The sequence below is a fragment of the Esox lucius genome, chromosome 8 (genome assembly GCF_011004845.1).
Source record: "Esox lucius isolate fEsoLuc1 chromosome 8, fEsoLuc1.pri, whole genome shotgun sequence".
Lineage (NCBI taxonomy): Eukaryota > Metazoa > Chordata > Actinopteri > Esociformes > Esocidae > Esox > Esox lucius.
In genome coordinates this window covers 2,361,524-2,381,766 of record NC_047576.1, presented here as the reverse complement: position 1 = coordinate 2,381,766, position 20,243 = coordinate 2,361,524, and the positions used below count along the sequence as shown (strand labels likewise).

Sequence of the window (20,243 nt, the reverse complement as noted above, 5' to 3'; positions counted from 1 at the left end):
TTTCATCACGCGCAAGCAGAGCCTGCATGTCAACCACTTGCAGCAACGAACTCTGTGTTTAAAATAATTATTATAATTATAATTAACTGTGTATCCAATAACACATAAATTGGAGTAAACTACGTTATAGCAGACAGATAAAATGCTAGTTTTCCATTTGAAAAAATATATATTGTAGACTGATATATGTTTACCTTACTAAATCGCACGTTCTGCGATGTGACTATTGCAGATGCGTACATCGCAAGGTCGATGATGAAACGATATATTGTGCAGCCCTAAAAAGGCTTCCGCCTTGAACCAAATGGGGTTCTTCTATCGGAATGGGCATATAATTATTTTTAAACCCATTTTGAGGAACGTATGCACCACTATTTGGCCACAGCAGAGCACTGGAATCATCAGTAGTGGGTTTCTCTCACACATCTCTGACATCTGACCCTGACTAAATTACTCATTCATGGCGAGTTACGGGAGGCTCAGGATCTGCAGTCTGTGGACGTCAACCTTTCCTTCACTGGCACTATTTACATTTCTTGAAAAACAAATGAGTCGGGCAAATGTGTTTGTGCACAGCTGGGGGGGGGGGGGGGGGTATTTAGACATTGACATTTTCCTACTTAGAATTTCTAATTCCACCGGCAGCCGGAAAACATAAAAAAATAGTCTGTTTATCTGGAGGTGACAACTAACAAGCTCTCGCCTGATAATTAGATAGCCGCCAATGTGTGTGTGTGTGTGTGGCAAAGCTCTCCATAACACTCAATTTATATATATATATATATATATATATATATATATATATATATATATATATATATATATATATATATATATATTTCTCGCTATGCACCACGCCTTTAGGGTGCTTTAAAAACCTTGCCAGCTGCATCCATTTGCATTTCGACTGCATTAACGAGGCAGCACCCATGGTACTGTACTGTATGTTTGTAGAGTAATGAGACTCCAGAACGTGACTCATCCCAGGACGAGGACTGCAACCAGTGAGCCTGTGTGTGTGTGTGTGTGTGTGTGTGTGTGTGTGTGTGGTCCGACCATTGATGCCACAAATGTATTGAAGGTCTTGCATGATATCTACAAAACCATGCCACCCCGGAAGTTACACATACGTGCATGCTCATACAAATCCAGGACATCTGTGGGTGAAAGAGCTTCTATAGCAAAACTGGATGCCAAAAGATTTTTCTTACCTTTTGTAAAATGGTATTCCTACAATTAAGTCGAAATAACCAAATGTTTAAAAAGACGAAGAGTCCTACACAAACTGATCATTTCAAAATAAAAAAGATGTTACTGCAACAACCTGTTGGCACTATCGACAGGTCCCAAATCAAACAGGGAACCATGGAAACTGATCTGCTAGTTTTGCACGGCAACACAGGTATTTGATTGTGTGTGAACAACACATATTTGATCAGGGGATGCTTCATTAACCACATCCAGGCCCATTGCTCTGGGGGAAGCCCCCCCCCCTAACAGGGATGTCCTCTGACAGGCCTGAATAAAAAGTGAACAAGATGGAGTAGATGACTATTCTGTTTCAAGCTCACAGGCAACACTGCAACCTGATCAAAACAAATCAGTCACTGATTTGAATAACAAAATGGGGAGGCAATTTCGAAAGAAGGAGGATAAGTACCATACTTATGTGGCAGTTAACTCTTGCCTAGAGGGGAGTAATAGAGACCAATGGTAGAGCTGGTGGGAAAAACAACAAAGGAAACAAGGCCTTATTTAAATAGTACACTGTAGTATTATCTTAGATAATAACGTGGCCGACATCCGAGATGTTATTGATTATGCTGGGCAACATCCGGGGGATCCCCCAGAACCTGAACGGTTTTCAGGGGAAATGGAAAGGGGCATCCTGCAACATGACTTCCCCTTTAAAAACGCTTACAACGCACAGCCCGCTAACATTTACTGGAAAGGTTTATCGGCGTAGAAGTAAACCTCCCAGTAAATGTTTATTTTCTCCATATCTTCAAGGCTAGTATGTGGGTGATCTAGTAATAGGTGTTTCTTTGACACTGGTTGATGCTTTGTGGTTTTCAGTAATCATGCCTTGCGTCACCAACAGTTGATACACAATTATTAATTTGGGTTGATGTTCTGAAACGCTAGATGCCTTAATTGTTGTTGTACGGGGAGAAATGTAGATGAATTCTCTCCGAGACCACTGCCACTGAGACAAATAATTTTCAGAGCAGCTGAGTGGGAGCAAGGGGCGTGGTATCACGCGCTCTGTGAAAATCTTCGGAGCTACCACCTGCTCGTTTCGGATGCTTCAGGAGAGAGGAGTCGGCGCAAATGTATCATGCGTAATTGAGATTTGTAATACAGAGCAAACTCATATCAATTTGATTACATTACATCGCTAACCCGTATGCCTTTTCCTGGTGTTGAAGTATAACACTTCCCCGAGTTGGTTTGTTGGAAAGGAGAATAAAACACAGGGAGTCAGGGCAATTACCGTAGTTATATGTCCATTTATTACAGAAGCTTCTGGAGACACGTGTCGCCGCACAATGTCTAAGGATCAACATTCAAAACATCATTTTTATACTTCTACTACGCCCAAAAAGATAGAGGCGTTAACTTACAAAGTGTGTGCCATTGGCCCAATCCCAGTTTTATTCCTTATAGGATAACTGCAAGTATCTTCTTGTCTCCTCCTGGTATCTGTCTGGCCTGTCAGACTATGTGTGTGTGTCTCTGACCTGTGACCTGTTTCTCACAAAACAGACATACTAAATCTTTCTCTCCCCGGCAACTGCTTAAACAGGGTTTCCTATTCTCCTACTTGCTCCTTCAGTTTCGGTTCATATTACAGACATTTAATATTTTGTTTCATTGGTTACAACAGCTTATAACAGTTCACTAACTTATATAATCAATACATCTACATTGGTTACAACAGCTTATAACAGTTCACTAACTTATACAATCACTACATCTACACTGGGCATCATGAAAAAGCTATAACTACATTACCACTCTGGTACTAAGAAAAATGAATAAACCCATTTCCTTTTAACAGCATTGGCCGTGGCAACGCACCGTTCCTCACCAGCATGTATTATTTTCCTCCCGAGCTTATGTATGACACACACCCTTACGAAACTTAATAAAATATACAACATCAAATAATGATGAATCATTAACGTTTAAATTAAATTTGATCCGTTTAAAATGGGGTCCTATTGGAGATTTCGTTGTCCTCTTCTCCATTTTCAAGAACAAAATTTAAATCGTTCATTTTGGGAAATACTCTCATTGCAGTTTATCACGGTGTGATTTTTTAAAATTCTATTAGCTTTTTTACTTGGAGGCAGTAGTAAAACACATTTTACAAGATTATTTGTGATGCGTATCTGCATTATTAACCAATCAGTCTATAAAGACGTTTTACCTCCCCAAGTGAACATACCGTCAACGCACGTTAAAGTCAATTGCAGTGTTTTGTTCGATAGCTAATAGTAATAGAAAAATAAACTATTCAGTGGGAAATGTACATTCTCCATAGGGACTAAGGTAGACAGCAGCAAGCCAAAGCAAGACGCCAGAAAAGGCAAGGAAAGTACTTTGAGTATGCCTGCAAGCTACACAAAAGGCAACACATATTAAAGCAAAAACACAAGAGCAACCTGTCAATCCACAGGCAAAACGCCGTCCAGTTGTCAAGGCGGTTGCAAAAGAATAATGGCATTAAAAAGCATTTCATCTGCACCTTGGACCTGAATCTCAATAAATATGGGAGCCCAACTTGAAAAACAAAACGTTAAAATCAAAGACCTACGCCACTAAACAGCGCAACCTTGGTAGAATCAGATTGCAGTTACCAAACTGTTGGTAAATGTTAAACATCTGTATCTATCCACGCCACCAATGAATCAAGTTGCAGTTTTATAGGCCACCATTCAACACTGGAAACGGATCAGGTTGGTAGTGTGCCATTTATAACCAACGCGATTGTATAAGTGTCAGTGATATCGTCCAGGGAAAAGACTACATTAATATCATTGGGCTAGAATGCAACGCATAGCCTACGCATCTCGCGGTTGGCTTCGTTAATGTAGCCTACACCCCCAAGAAACGAACCAGCTACATTGAGCATCCTTCCTCACCCCCTCATTGAAGATGATTCAAAAATGCGTTATTCAAACTAGTTACCTCTGAAGCATACAGGCTTTAGGCTACTGTAACAAATGGTTGCGCTAAATAAAGCACAGTGGAGATACTGCAAACGGCTATTTATGTGGTTTAAAAAACAAAACGTGTATAAAAGTGTAACAACAATCATATCAACACATTCAAATACCGTACAAATGCGGGTGCAATTACACCCTACACTTTTTTAGCAACCTATTTTGGAGACTTTTTACGCCCAGTATGCTGTTGTTGTTCTGTACAGGAATAGGCAGGACGGCATTGGGCGCACATTTTAGGTCTACAATCATCTCCTAACTAACCTTTGCGGTTTCCCCGTCAGTCCTAACCCCGCCGTGCGTCAAGTAGGCAGTTCGTAAAGACAGCATCCGAGTTCCGCGGCAGCGCTGGTACGCTTCTTGCGGTATCTTTTATAGCTGCTCTTTGGATACCACTGGAAAAGCCTGCATCCACCTCATATTGAGCTGAATTCACAAGACGACTGTGCACACATGCAGTATCGGGCGCAGAGTGCCCGTCGCACATTCCACAGTGGATAACCAGTTGAAATACACGTTTTCTAGTTTAAAGAAGCAACTCAAAGCATGCAGATAGAACTCCGTTCAAAAACAGAAAACTGTTCATACCTTAATCAGTGATGGAGTTCCTCTCTTTCTTGAGCGTACACAATAAACCCTCACATCTTCTTAAAATAAACAAATAAAACAATAATCCTGTGCGAGCGTCCTGCGGCAGATCCAGAGAAGCGGTTCAGGTTCGAGCGGTGAGTAATGTTTAAAAATCCCCCGGATAGCGCAGGTTGCTCGGGCGCGTGTGGTATCGCAGGACTGTTCCCTTAGCCGCGCTTGGAGAAACCACAGCTGTCCGCGTATGGAAGGCTGGAGGGTGATGTCATAGCGCCCCCCTGCTTCTCCTTTTCGTCCACCTCTACTCGCAACTGCCTCCTCCTTCGCCCTCCCTCCCATGCGCTCCTTTCTCACCCTCCCCTTTCCTTTCCATTCACTTGACGTGATGAGGTCATGGCGTTGCCCACCCCGCGCTCGCGTCCCTGTCCAGTAGCATCCACTGCCTCCTTTTCCCGGGATTAGATGGAAGAAAAGGTGGCATGAAACAGACCAATGCGCTGGAGAACATCGTTGACTTCCTCCCGTCATGATCATGCAACCAATGGGGCTTAAATGAGAAGTGCTTAGTCCTTGTAGGATAAATTTAATTTAACAGTTTGAGCGGGGCGGGAGTATAGCGTTCATATTTTTTAACTTCCATGAATTTTGTCCAACTCTCCAGAGCTATTCTCTAAAGTTCACTATTATCTAATGGCACACATCTCCCTCTCAACTTTTACGGTGACGCAGCGCAATGCCGTCATTATTCACGTGGACTCTAAAGCCTGATGTCCACAAGATACGTCAAAATGTAGGGTACGTTATTTTTGTTGGTTGCCCTGTGCATATTTTTTCGTACTTGACGCACATGTGCTTTCGCAAGGCAATACGGTTGGAATCATGGGGGAGATTATTTTTTCAGTCTCTAACGAACCTATGACAAAAGTGCATATTGCTACCTGGAGCAGGATTGCTACAACAGTTATATCTGCGCAGTTGAATGAGATACTATAATTGTGGAGAATAGGTGCTGGTGATTCAATGAAGTTAGCAGAATGGTTCGCATTGTACAATAGTTTCATACAATGCTAGCTAACAACAACAGCTATCTACTTACTTCGTTTCAAGTTTGTTAGGAAGGCTACTGAAGCCACTTGAATTATTATATTTGGCAGATTATCAAATTTAGCTTGAACAATGTATATTTGATGCTGTAAATAATCTAACAGTTAATAAACCTGCCACTTTTATATTAGTTGGCTATGGACATGCTATGTGCCACTCGTTGGCTATGGACATGCTACGTGCCACTCGTTGTCATGTACTCTTTTCATTGGGAACTTGAACTTCCGTCCGATCACCGCAACTGTAAAACCACGCAAGAGTTGAAAATATTGAACACATGCGTTACATCAAACGCACCGCAGTGCAGCATCGCATTGGAAATGTACCTTTTCGGATTGTTTCATTGACATTGAATGACTTCCAGCGCAACACAACGAGTTTGACGTATCTGGTGGACATCAGGCGTACCCCCCCCCCCCCCCCCCCCCCCCATGAACATTTAAGAAGCGGTATATATGCATCTAAAGCCGTTGCAGTACATTAACCCACTAGCTGACATCTGACTTGTTAACAGCTTAGAAAAACACAATATAAAATACAAATACAAAATAAGGTTATGATAGAAGCCAAACATGGGCACGACCGACCGCAGGCACTGGTGCAGGCACACCACGTTTTCAGTGGGCCAACTTCCAGGGCCTCAACCAGGAAGCCGCGTTTGCGAAAGCTTTTCATACTTGCAGCCTGAATGTAATTATCAATATAACCATATTCAGCTAAATCAAGTAAATCTGTGTCTTTGAATTGTTTATGCTTGTGAAATAGTAGAATTAGTGGCAGTGAAGAAGTGTAGCCACAGTGATCGTTGCCTAATGGTCGTAACAGGTTAGTCATAATACTGTGTGTTAATTATAGAAGGTTTGGAGTTGTGCTTGTGTGGAGTGAGTATTATAGTAACCTTTTGCTTCAGTTAAACTGACCACGATCAGCACGTGCTATCTTGTTTTAAAGTTGTTTTGGTGTGGTCTCACTTGGTTAGAGCTTGGCTGTGGGCACAAGCGATATTAAATATGAAAATGTACGGTCTTACTACAGAGGTAATAATAGTATGGCTTTTTAAGGCCAAATCACTCATCAAGACATTCAAATGTTCAGGTGGCCAGTAGATCAAAAATACCTACACCTCAGAAGTAAATATAATTTGGCTTTTCATAAGCAGGCATTGAATAAAATCAGATTGGTTATTGGTGATGCACAATATCAGATCCTTTAAAGAAATTGTAAATGTCAGTGTGTCTTCACTGGCCGAGTGTTAAGAGGTTGAGACAAAAATAGCAGTGTGGCCAGCTTGGGCCCTGACAGCAGGAGTTGTCAGGCAGAATCTAGGTGGACCTTCTTACAGGGACAGTTTGGAGTTGTCAGGCCAGGTAATCCTGAGTCATCATGGGCCCGAGGCTCTGATTCTCCTGTAGTGAGAAAAATAAGAAGAGAAGAGGAACACAAAAGGAAAAATAGAGATGGGAGGGAGGAGCCAGAAAGAAATGAGAGAAATTAAAGAGAGATAGGAGAGAGAGAGAGAGATCCTCGGGTTCAAACACAGTTGGAAACACTGACGGAGATGTGCACTTTGATACAGAGTCTGACTATGTCAATCCTGTGCCTATCCCTTCATCCACATTGCTTTAGTCAAAACTCTCCATTCAGAGACTGAAGTTATAGAGCCTCCTCTAAGGACTTATTTACATTACAACAGGGGGAATAAAACCCTAAATACAGTGGATATAAAAAGTCTACACACCCCTGTTAAAATGCCAGGTTCTAGTGATGTAAAAGAATGAGACAAAGATCAGTCCTGTCAGAACTTCTCCACCAATAACGTGACCTATAACGTGAACAATTCAATTGAAAAACAAATTGAAGTCTTTAAGGGGGAAAAATACAAAACTCACAATAACCTGGTTGCATAAGTGTGCACACCCTTAAACTAATGCTTTGTTGAAGCACCCTTTGATTTTATTACAGCACTCAGTCTTTTTGGGTAGGAGTCTATTAACATGGCACATCTTGACGTGGCAATATTTGCCCACTCTTGTTTGCAAAAGTGCTTCAAATCTGACAGATTGCGAGGACATCTCCTGTGCACAGCCCTCTTCAGATCACCCCACAGATGTTCAATTGAATTCAGGTCTGGGCTCTGGCTAGGCCATTCCAAAATGTTAATCTTCTGGTGAAGCCATGCTTTTGTGGATTTGGATGTGTGCTTTGGGTCGTTGTCATGTTGAAAGGTGAACTTCATCTTCAGCTTTCTAACGATGAAGTTCATCGTTAGATTAAGGTTTTGTGCCAAAATAGCCTAGTTGTTGGCTTGGATAGCCAAACGTACCTATTAGAATTATGGCCAAAAGGTTCAACCTTGGTTTCATCAGACCATAACACATTTTCCCACATACTTTTGGACCATCCTACCCCATAGCCCATTCATATGAAGAATTTGGGAGATTGTTGTCACATGTAGCACACAGCCACTACTTGCCAGAAATTCCTGCAGTTCCTTTAACATTGCTGTAGGCCCCTTGGAAGCCTCCCTGACCAGTTTTCTTCTCGTCTTTTCATCAATTTGGAGGGACGTCCAGTTCTTGGTAAGGTCTCTTATGCCATATTTTCTCCACCTTTGATGAGTGTTTTCACTGTGTTCCATGCTATATCTAATGCTTTGGAAATACTTTTGTACCCTTCTCCTGACTGATATCTTTCAAGAATGAGATCCTTCTGATGCTTTGAAAGCTCTCTGCGGGCCATGGCTTTTGCTCTGAGATTCAACTAAGAAAATGTCAGGAAAATCCTAATACAACAGCTGAACTTTATTTGTAATTAATCAGTCACTTTAAATTATGGCAGGTGTGTAATGACTTCTATTTAACATGAGTTTGAATGTGATTGTTGTAATTCTGAACACAGCCACATCCCCAGTTATAAGAGGGTGTGCACACTTATGCAACCAGGTTATTGTAAGGTTTTTATTTTTCATTTTCCCCCTCGAAGATTTCAGTTTGTTTTTCAATTGAATTGTTGACATTATAGGTCACATTAAAAGTTCTGGCATGATTATCTTCGTTTCATTCTTTTACATCACAAAAACCTGGCATTTTCACAGGGGTGTGTAGACTTTTTATATTCACTGTATACTTACCTTAGTTCTCCTAAAAATTTCCATAGCGTTTGAATTAACACCGGCATGTTTGAGACACGCCACATAGAATTGATCACGCCAATCAAGGGAAAATTGAGCAATATGTGTGTGCACTGCTCAGGAATTCGATACAGACACAGTTGTCTTCACACTTGCAAACCTCCGGGGGGCTCAATCAAAAATGTGGCGCACGCAACCTCAGAAGGTGGCGTCTCCTGCTATTGATATCTGCAAGTTTAAACAACGAAATAATCTACCGTCTCAAGGCTTTTTCCATACGTCTCAAAAAATTTAACTTCATGTGAATAAGCCCTAAAACAGCTGTTGCTCTCTCCAAGCGCTAGAGCCATCAAGCTCTGCCCACTCATCTGCTTTTGTTCAGTTGCTGGGGTCTGACCTTGCCCTGACCCCGCTTTCTCTCCCAACCCTCTACTTCACACTTCCAGCAGTGTGTGTGAAATAGCAAGTGTCAATAAGGCGGGGCCACTGCCAGATGAGAACTTTAATTAGCGGAGAGGAGGAATGATCTGTCACACCTCAGCGAATGAGGGAGCACTGCTACTCGGGCGATCAGGCATGATGGGTCGGCAGGAAGGCTGTGCAGGCAGTGATCGTCGGTTGCTAATCGTCGTCTAGCCTTCAAGAGCTTTTGCTTGAAATACCATGCTTCTGTTAACATGGAGCTCATCACATGATTCGTTACTGAGTTCGGTGGTTGGGGATGGACTGGTGATGTATGGACAAAGTCAATCCAATGATGTGTCCCATAGATCTCCCTTATTGTGGAATGGCCTGGTTATTAATGTAGAAGACGCAGATTTATTCTCAACCTACAGAAGGCTCATCTGATAAGTGGGGTCTAGGGTTAAGAATAGGATTATGCTTGTAGTCCCCTCCCCTGTCAGTCCCTAGTTTATGTGCCAGGGGACTAGGGGTCAGTCTGACAGACGCCCCCTTTAATGTCTCTGGTGTCCTGTTGAATCTTAAAATGACCTGAGTCCTATGTCCATGACAACCTGGCCTGACAACTCCTAGCCGACTCTGCCCAAAGACACTGTCCCTGTCTACAGCCCACCTGGTCGTCCCCTGTCCTTGTCCACCTGGTCGTCCCTGTCCTTGTCCACCTGGTCATTCCTCTCCTTGTCCACCTGGTTGTGCAGCTGATCTGGATTCTGCCAAAAGACTCACCGGTCATCTGACCCACTGGTTATCTGAACAGGCAAAAACATTGATGTGCACCAAAAGGTCATGTAGTCTTATAATCTTCACCCGACTCAACCAGAAGAGGACTGGTCACCCAAGCTCCTCTCTAGGTGTCTTCCTAGGTTCTGACCCTACTAGGGTGTTTTTCCTAGCCTAGGTCTTTTTAGAATACATCTGATTACTTGATAGTACTGCACAGCAAACTGCACTGTATTTTGCGATACTTCACAATACGTTTCTGTACTGTTCTTCACTGTGTTGTACTTAACTGTGCTTAGGTATGTTTAACTCTGTGACATCATAGACGTCATGATTTATGTGGAGTTTTCCTTCTTGAAGGAGGTGGAGCTAACTGTGTATTTTTCCACTTTTGTGCACCTATTCAGGACACATCCTGGAATGAGAATGACATGTATAGTGAGGTAATGACATGTATAGTGAGGTAATGACATGTATAGTGAGGTAATGACATGTATAGTGAGGTAATGACATGTATAGTGAGATAATGACATGTATAGTGAGATAATGACATGTATAGTGAGGTAATGACATGTATAGTGAGGTAATGACATGTATAGTGAGGTAATGACGTATAGTGAGGTGAAAAACATTGAGGGAAATTTCTCATTCCTTCTATTACTAGTCATTACACTGGCGTTGTTGAGTATGTTTTTATGAAATCTTCAGTGGACTTTTTAAAGTCTTTTTGCACAGCATTTTTTTGGTTTTTGCATTCAGTGGTATTTGTTTGGCATCACTGTGTAGTGTCAGTGTTATTTGGTTTCTGTGGTCTTGTGCATCACATTCAAATCCTCTGTTGAGTTCACCATGATTAGACAGGCCTAATTTACAAGCATTTGTGTAGCCCCGCCTTATATAAAAGTATTTATATTGTTTTGCTTGATGTAGAGGCATTTATGTAGAACTGCCTGATATAGAAGCATTTTGCAGACCTGCCTGATTTAAAAGCATTTGCAAAGGCCTGTACTATATTAAATGCTTCATAATCCTTTGTTGAGAACATTTATACCTTATAGAAGCCACTGTCATACCTATTAACCCAATCAAGTTACAAACATAACATTGTACTATGGAAAACTACAAGAACTCCTTGATATAGTGTGTGGCATTGAGTGACTCAGTTACTTTGTTTTCATGTAGATATACTAAATAAAAAGTACCTTTCCCAGTGGCACAAAGACGTTTGGACATTGGACCGCACTAGCCTAGACTCACCAAGACTAGCCTAGCTTCAGAGGAATTAGCCTAGACTCACCAAGACTAGCCCAGCTTCAGAGGAATTAGCCTAGACTCACCAAGACTAGCCCAGCTTCAGAGGAATTAGCCTAGACTCACCAAGACTAGCCCAGCTTCAGAGGAATTAGCCTAGACTCCAAGACTAGCCCAGCTTCAGAGGAATTAGCCTAGACTCACCAAGACTAGCCCAGCTTCAGAGGAATTAGCCTAGACTCACCAAGACTAGCACAGCTTCAGAGGAATTAGCCTAGACTCCAAGACTAGCCCAGCTTCAGAGGAATTAGCCTAGACTCACCAAGACTAGCCCAGCTTCAGAGGAATTAGCCTAGAATCACCAAGACTAGCCCAGCTTCAGAGGAATTAGCCTAGAATCACCAAGACTAGCCCAGCTTCAGAGGAATTTGCCTAGACTCCAAGACTAGCCCAGCTTCAGAGGAATTAGCCTAGACTCACCAAGACTAGCCCAGCTTCAGAGGAATTAGCCTAGAATCACCAAGACTAGCCCAGCTTCAGAAGAATTAGCCTAGAATCAGCAAGACTAGCCCAGCTTCAGAGGAATTTGCTTTTACAATGTAATCTTTTACACCATCCAAAATAATACATTGAATCATGCTGAAAAAAAACGATGCATTACTGTATAATAATATGACTGTGAATGACAGTATATGAAATGACACCCAACATATTTTGAACTACATTCCAGAGAAATAGCATAATTCTCAAGGCTTTGCCATGAAAACACAATGTTTGATGATTTGACATAAAACGGGTCATGAAAACTACAAAGCATTCGCACATGGGAAGAAACACACATGGGACATACAGATCTACACTCTGAGATATTTAAAGCTTCCATTTTTCCAGAAGAAGCAGCTAATTGTTTAATATTCTAAAATCCTTCTATAACTGGGTTAACAGAAGTAGCCAAATGATCTAGAGTAGGTTATATGAAAGCGTTCACAGACAGTCTCTCTTTGTCTGAGATCACAGATAGATCACATTAGATGTGACAGCTGCACTGTGATGATAATGGTTGTTTTTGTATCCAGCAGTTTAAGCATCATTTACCGTTTTCAAAGGGGAACAGCGAGCGTTGGGTCTTTCACCACGCACGCTCGTGCTGGACAATTAGATGTGGATTAATGAGCAAGCCGCTGAGTCAATATGGCAGACGCGCACAGAATGCTGTCTAGATCACGTTCTGGTTATCACAAAACAAATTTAGAGTGTTGTAGGTAAATGTAGTCTCGGTGTGTTCAATTGGGCCCTCAAAGACGCATGAGCTGGCCGCATTCGGTTACATCGTTTTTAAACTGGTATTTGGTCATTCTGGAAGCTCTGACCTAGACGCTGTAGGCAACAATGCCAGTGGGTGCAAACCTTTTGGGGGCACTAAGAAATATTTGATTTCAGGCCCCCCCCCACCTCATAGCGGTCATGGGACCTGAGCAACCGCCAAGAAGTCTGATATTGGCTGCTGAAAAGCATTGTTGCATGTATTAAATGAATCAGGAAGCAGATATTTCCCTTAGTAGAAGTATTATTCAAAGACCAAAAAAACTGAGGTTTCTCTCAGAAATTGCACGCTACAGTATCTAATGTTGAATGTGTAAATGTGGGAGTAGTTGCAGGCGACCAATGACCCATAGCAGACTGAGGTAAAGCGTTGCCTGTATTGGCAGAGCCCAGAATCACCGGGCTCATTAAGTTGAAGAGTTCATCAAGATGATTGGTCCATGACACGACAACACTTCTGATAGGCTGGCAGGTGGAGGCTTGTTCTCAATCATATTTTTTCTTCTCCCTCTGCCTATCTGATAGACGAAGATTCTCTTTTGACATCATTCCATTACATGAATCATTTTCTGATCTCTTTTTTCTCTCCATCTGTTCTCTGATCCACCCCCTCTCTTCTCTCTCTAACTCTTTTTCTCCCATTCTATTTCTTCTCTCCACCTCCCAATCTGGTTCTGTGAGGGTGATATCTATAGCAACAGTCTGACATGACTTTTCAGTTGGGCGAAGGTGCTAAAAAGTCCCTCAGAAAAATAGATTTCTGAAAGAGCTTCCGCCTGCTTGGCTGTAACTGGATTAAACCAAAGCAGTATTTCAGCTCAGATCAGACAATCCTTATTCCTGAGTTGTGCATACGCTAAATTACCGCTAAATAACTTTTTCTTCAGTGACCAATTTAGGTGAAATTACTTCAAGGTTTCAATTAATAGATTCAAGCTTTGTATGTGACAAAGCACTTCGTTATAACTGCTGATAACTGCTGATGTGAAAAGGGCTTCATAAAATACATTTGATTGATTGAATCAAATTCAGCATGTTTTAAATTTCAGAGATGAATGCAATTCAATACACATTACAAGTAAATAAATTAATACAATAAAAACATTATGAACTAAAACAGCCGAATGACAAATAGATTGAAAGTGCCCTAAAGAAAAGCTTAACATATGTTTATTAAGATTTCAAATAAAAATGTCCTCAGTACTTCAACCCCCCCCCCAAAGTTCTCTGGCAGGCTGAGGCCATAGAGACTGAAGGCTGCCCCTCCAGTCTCTTGGTTCTTGGCGCTAGGATAGTTAAGAGGCCAGTACCTGCAGACCCAATGTATCGGGATAAATGTACTATGCCTAAGCTCGTCATCGTTGCCAAAGCTTTTGGACACATCCGTGTGATATCTACTCAGTCAACAACCGTAAGGAAACAGTTGCCTGATGCTGATCCCCGGTTGAGTCAAATGAAGGCAAATATGGAACAACAAAAAGAGAAGTGAAAGAAAATGCGGAGACATAAGGGCATCGGAGAAACTGGGTAACACAAATGACATTTTGAACACCGGAGGACAGAAAAGAGCACGGGACAGAATGTTAGCATGCCAATGGGGATGGTAGCACAGCAAATAGAGACCGGGAAAAGGTTAGTCAGTCTATTATTAAAACCCTCAACAGAGTTTGACCTTGGTCAGAACAGCTGGCTGGTAATAGCCTTTCAACACAAAGGAAGCGGATGTATATTTTACTCTGTTTAAGTGGCTTGCCAAGTCTCTAAAATGACAGCTCGATTTTTGGTCATTGCTCCTCCAAAATGACACAGACTGACGCCTTTGAGCAGTTTGAGTGATTTTTGCACACAAAATGGTTGTCAAAATATGGTAGTCAGGGGGGGGGGGGGCATTTTTAGAGAAGAAATAGGAGAGGCCATGTGAGGATATGACAGAGCTATGTGACTTGGTGTAAAGAGAGAAGAGGGCCTAAGAACAAATAATGGTTGGTTGGTCAAATCTGTCTTGAAGACCTGATTGGTTCCGGTTAATCAGTTAGTTCTGAGCTAAATAACAGTGGAGCGCACTCAAAGGAAAGACAGAAATGATCCCAGCCTGTTGCTTTTGACATCAGAGGGGTGTAGTGTGTTGTTCTCTTTGAGAGTGGAGCGGCTCTGGCCATCGTGAAGTCAAAGGGGAAGGGGGGGTGCAACGAATGGTCAGAGAGAAGTTAAGGAGGGAACTGAGGAATGGGAGAAAGTCTACAGATGGAGGATTGAGGAAAGGGCAGAAGTTGGCAAAGACAGTCTGGTTCGGAGGAGAAAAAGCTCACGTGGTGACCAGAGGTATGTAGCAGTGTTGCAGTGGGATTAGTCGACAGACAGCATCCAGTGAAGATGATGTGAACTGCCTTGGGAGTGCGAGGGGACTGGGAAAAGGGGAAGTTAGCAGAGAAAAGGAGCAGAAAGAAAGAGGTTGAATAAAATCAAAAGCAGACGTTGGTAATATGAATGGTGAGCCATTTTTAGGAAATGATCTTATCAAGGTGTCAAGCATTCTCCAAGGGGCTAAAGATGACTATATTGTTATGCTTGAATAGACAAGTGACACTGAAAGTACAGAATTCAAAAGAGGACATGGCCAGGTGAGCAAGAGGGAAGAGAGAAATGAATAGCCTTATATACAGTATCTCACAAAAGTGAGTACACCCCTCACATTTTTGTAAATATTTGAGTATATCTTTTTATGTGACAACACTGAAGGAATGACATGTTGCCACAATTTAAAGTAGTGAGTGTACAGCTTGTATAACGGTAAGTTTGCTGTCCCCTCAAAATAACTCAACAAACAGCCATTAATGTCTAAACCGCTGGCAACAAAAGTGAGTACACCAGTGAAAAAGTGAAAATATCCAAATTGGGCCAAAAGTGTCAATATTTTGTGTGGCCACCATTATTTTCCAGCTCTGCCTTAACCCTCTTGGGCATGAAGTTCACCAGAGCTTCACAGGTTGTCACTGGTGTCCACTCCTCCATGACGACATCACAGAACTGGTGGATGTTAGAGACCTTGCGCTCCTCCACCTTCCATTTGAGTATGCCCCACACATGCTCAATAGGGTTTAGGTCTGAAGATATGCTTATGCCAGTCTATCACCTTTACCCTCAGCTTCTTTAGCAAGGCAGTGGTCGTCTTGGAGGTGTGTTTGGGGTCGTTATCATGTTGGAATACTGCCCTGCGGCCCAATCTCCAAAGGGAGGGGATCATGCTTTGCTTCAGTATGTCACAGTAAATGTTGGCAGCACTCATACGTCTATTTCCCAAAGACAACCTCTGGATATGACGCTGAGCACGTGCACTCAACATCTTTGGTCGACCATGACGAGGCCTGTTCTGAGTGGACCCTGTCCTGTTAAACCGCTGTATGGTCTTGGCCACCATGCTGCAGCTCAGTTTCAGGGTCTTGGCTATCTTCTTATAGCCTAGGCCTACTTTATGTAGAACAACATGTTTTTTTTTCAGATCCTTAGAGAGTTCTTTGCCATGAGGTGCCATGTTGAACTTCCAGTGACCAGTATGAGGGACTAACACTAACGAGTCACATGAAACCAGGGAGGGAAAATGGCTAATTGGTCCCAATTTGGACATTTTCATTTAGTGACAAACTCACTTTTGTTGCCAGCGGTTTAGACATTATTGGCTGTGTGTTGAGTTATTTTAAGGGGACATCAAATTTACACTGTTATACAAGCTGTACACTCACTACTTTACATTGTAGCAAGTGTCAATCCTTCAGTGTTGTCACATGAAAAGACATAATCAAATATTTGCAAAAATGTGAGGGGTTTACTCCGTTTTGTGAGATACTGTAAACCACACATAATTGACAAAACTACAGAAAGGCAAAATCCAATTCAACTTGTTTGTATATATTTATTTAAATAATCAACCTAGGATTCTTGAGTGGGAGTGTGGCAAGTGACCATTCTTCCAACTTGGTACAGTTACCAGATACAGATGGTTCATTTCATTTTCTTTGGTTTCCCGTTAAAGAAAACTAAAATTCTAAATCATTTACTAAATCTTTGCTTATTACAGAAAAAAATTAAAGGAGGTTTTATGGTAGGAGAACCACTGCAGAGAAAGAGACTTAAGAAAGGCCAACTGCAATTTGCCAAAACACACCTGAAGATGACACAATCCTACAGGGACAATCTCCTGTGAACAGATGGGACCAAATTAGAGCTTTTTGGTTAAGCACACACATCTCTATATTTACAGAAAACATAAAGTAGCTTTCAATGAAAAGAACACCCAGACAGTCAGACACAGATGATATTCAGTAAATAACACCTTCCACACAGTCAACCATGAAGGAGGTTCAGTAAATAACACCTTCTTCACAGTAACCATGAAGGAGGTTCAGTAAATAACACCTTCCTTACAGTCAACCATGAAGGAGATTCAGATATAACTCCTTCCTCACAGTAACCATGAAGGAGGTTCAGTAAATAACACCTTCTTCACAGTCAACCATGAAGGAGGTTCAGTAAATAACACCTTCTTCACAGTCAATCATGAAGGAGGTTCAGATATAACACCTTCCTCACAGTCAACCATGAAGGAGATTCAGATATAACTCCTTCCTCACAGTTAACCATGAAGGAGGTTCAGTAAATAAGACCTTCCTTACAGTCAATCATGAAGGAGGTTCAGATATAACATCTTCCTCACAGTCAACCATGAAGGAGGTTCAGATATAACACCTTCCTCACAGTCAATCATGAAGGAGGTTCAGTAAATAAGACCTTCCTCACAGTCAACCATGAAGGAGGTTCAGATATAACACCTTCCTCACAGTCAACCATGAAGGAGGTTCAGATATAACACCTTCCTCACAGTCAACCATGAAGGAGGTTCAGATATAACACCTTCCTCACAGTCAACCATGAAGGAGGTTCAGATATAACACCTTCCTCACAGTCAATCATGAAGGAGGTTCAGTAAATAAGACCTTCCTTACAGTCAATCATGAAGGAGGTTCAGATATAACACCTTCCTCACAGTCAACCATGAAGGAGATTCAGATATAACTCCTTCCTCACAGTTAACCATGAAGGAGGTTCAGTAAATAAGACCTTGTTCACAGTTAACCATGAAGGAGGTTCAGATATAACACCTTCCTCACAGTCAATCATGAAGGAGGTTCAGTAAATAAGACCTTCCTCACAGTCAACCATGAAGGAGGTTCAGATATAACACCTTCCTCACAGTCAACCATGAAGGAGGTTCAGATATAACACCTTCCTCACAGTCAACCATGAAGGAGGTTCAGATATAACACCTTCCTCACAGTCAATCATGAAGGAGGTTCAGTAAATAAGACCTTCCTTACAGTCAATCATGAAGGAGGTTCAGATATAACACCTTCCTCACAGTCAACCATGAAGGAGATTCAGATATAACTCCTTCCTCACAGTTAACCATGAAGGAGGTTCAGTAAATAAGACCTTCCTCACAGTCAACCATGAAGGAGGTTCAGATATAACACCTTCCTCACAGTCAACCATGTCAGAGGTACAGTGATGTTTTGGGGTTGCACTGCTGTCAAACCCAGTGTCAGAAAGCTGGGTCTCTATTAAAGGTTGTGGATCTTGAAGGACAAGACTATACCTGGATGCTTCTTAAAGTGTGTTTGGGTTCAATTGCCATCAAATGTTTCCTAAAGCCATGGATGTGCCAAAGGCGGTGCTACAAAATATTGAGCGAAGGACATCAAATGATTTCTCAGTGCTATTTCAGTTTTTTTCAGATTAAAAATTATATATTAGGTTCTGAATCAAAAATTAAGTTAATGTAATATCAACAGTGTAATAAAGAATGGTAATATATGAAATCATTTGGTTAAATTTAAACTCTTTAGAGACAATGTCAATTATTTGAAGATACCAATATTTTCGGTCATGACTGTCTTACATCATGATAATGTTAACAAGGCAGAACGGTGCATTTAATCCAAATATAATGAAATTAACTTTCATCAACTCTATACCTGTGGCACAAGACCCTGAATGGTTTTTGGATTAAGCAAAGCATGTAAATAGAAATACATTTAAATGCATCAATGGCACTGACGTGAGTCCAGCTTCAAATTCCTGGGTGTCCACATATCTGAGGACTTCTCCTGATCCCTCAACACCTCAGCTCTGGTCAAAAAGGCACGGCAGCGCCTGTACTTCTTCAGGAGGCTGAAGAAGGCCCATCTGGAAGAGTTTCTTTCTATCTACTGTAACCCTGCTGAACACTGCAACCCAACACTAACCACACCCACCCTTGGTTTTACTGGACTATGTCACTGCCTTACTAGTCTGATAAGGTTTTCAGTTGTCCACAGGTACGTGTCATTGCTGTTATTCCTGTATTTCATTTGCACATGCATATTATTGTAAACCTGCCTTCATTGCATATTTAGAACTGTCACTGTCCTTGCATTTTCAATTGTTACATACACTTGTCTACCTTGGGAACGTCATTGCTGCTATCTCTGCATTTCAGTTGCACACGCCTACTCCTTCAATTTGCCTTGATTGCAAATTCAGAATGTCATTTAGAATTGCCATCTGTACCCAAACAACTATTAAACCCATTTGTATATAAATATACTTAATACTTGTACATTTCCTGCCCTCTATTTGCACTTCTGGTTAGACGCAAACTGCATTTTGTTGTACTGTTCAGTGACAATAAAGTTGAATCTAATCTAATTCATTGTGTTATGAAATGGGAAAAGTTTTCCCTTGGGTGTCAGCTAATTTGTCTGGAAGCTGTTGTGGGCAACATTTCGGGATTTCTGATTAGGTTTGGCACTGTTTGAAGTTGTCATATTAGTCAGCGTGAGATTCACCTGTGCTGTTCAGTGTCAGACTCTTTCACCTGGACTGGGATAACTGCTGCCGCAGTACTTAAACCCAGTCAGTTGAGTCTCCCACATATTGTGATTCTCTGTGGACTGAAACATGGTTTGGCACTGTTTGGTTTTTACCTCGCAGATGCCGAATCCGACGAGTTGGTGTAGCCCTGTCTGCCAGGCACCAGACACCAAATGTGCCCCTCCCTCGGCTAGACGCCCGGTACCGTTGGTGGACTGCAACAACGCAGCTGCAGCACTGCAAGGCTGTGACATGGACCCCTGCGCATGGGGTTCTGGGCCTGGGATGCATCCTTCTAAGAGAGTGAATAACAACAACAGTAGAGCATTTTGTAATGGCACCTGGGTTGACAAAGCCAGAAGGCAAATGGCAAAAGGAGAGGAAAAAACACACAATTGCATCGTCAACCAGTTTCACCTCAGCCTTTAGTTACCCTGTTTCCTCCTTCATCACCCAGGTAGGTCCGCTCCTCCCACCAAAGTGGTGTGATCTTATCAGACCGTGTCCTTGGTGTGGTACAGAACCTCCAA

The 20,243-nt window shown here is 41.9% G+C and overlaps 1 protein-coding gene across 2 annotated transcripts in view; it reads right to left on the bottom strand.

Annotated features, from left to right (window-relative positions):
• ptprsa (protein tyrosine phosphatase receptor type Sa) overlaps positions 1 to 5,096 on the bottom strand; it is a 237,838-nt gene extending 232,742 nt beyond the window's left edge. The window contains exon 1 of one of the 2 annotated variants that reach the window (XM_034293796.1): positions 4,818 to 5,096. The gene's annotated coding sequence lies outside the window, so the exon portion shown is untranslated. Of the gene's footprint in view, positions 1 to 4,493; positions 4,593 to 4,817 lie in introns of those variants that run through there. The other variant, XM_029121676.2, reaches the window with a different exon arrangement.
• Between the last annotated feature and the right edge of the window lie 15,147 nt (positions 5,097 to 20,243).